Raw genomic sequence first — 441 nt, forward strand, 5'->3', positions numbered from 1 at the left:
TGCAACCACTTACAAACAATTTGGTAAGATTTGCATCTGTCATATTGGGTATGTTGCCATTTGTCAAACTGGAAAGATTGACATTTGTTGATCTAGTAACATTGCCATTTGTCAACCTTGTAACACTGCAATTTGTCAAAATATGCAGCTAAAAATCACTAGCAGTATCTAATTCTTGCAACTAAAATTCAGTAATTAAGCATAGATTTCATTCATAGATTAAGCAGTCGCTCTTTATACAAACAACTCAACTCGACAGCTGAACTGACCAAACTTTTCCCCAATTGTTGCCAACCACGTACTAAAATAGCTAGTTCTACTTTATATACTAGTTAACTTTAAGTACGTTGTACAGTTCCACCACATCTATAGTCAGATGAACTGAACAAAATAGCCCCTAAATACTACTACTACTACTACTACTACTACTACTACGGAGGA

Source organism: Triticum dicoccoides, chromosome 3B (genome assembly GCF_002162155.2).
Source record: "Triticum dicoccoides isolate Atlit2015 ecotype Zavitan chromosome 3B, WEW_v2.0, whole genome shotgun sequence".
NCBI lineage: Eukaryota > Viridiplantae > Streptophyta > Magnoliopsida > Poales > Poaceae > Triticum > Triticum dicoccoides.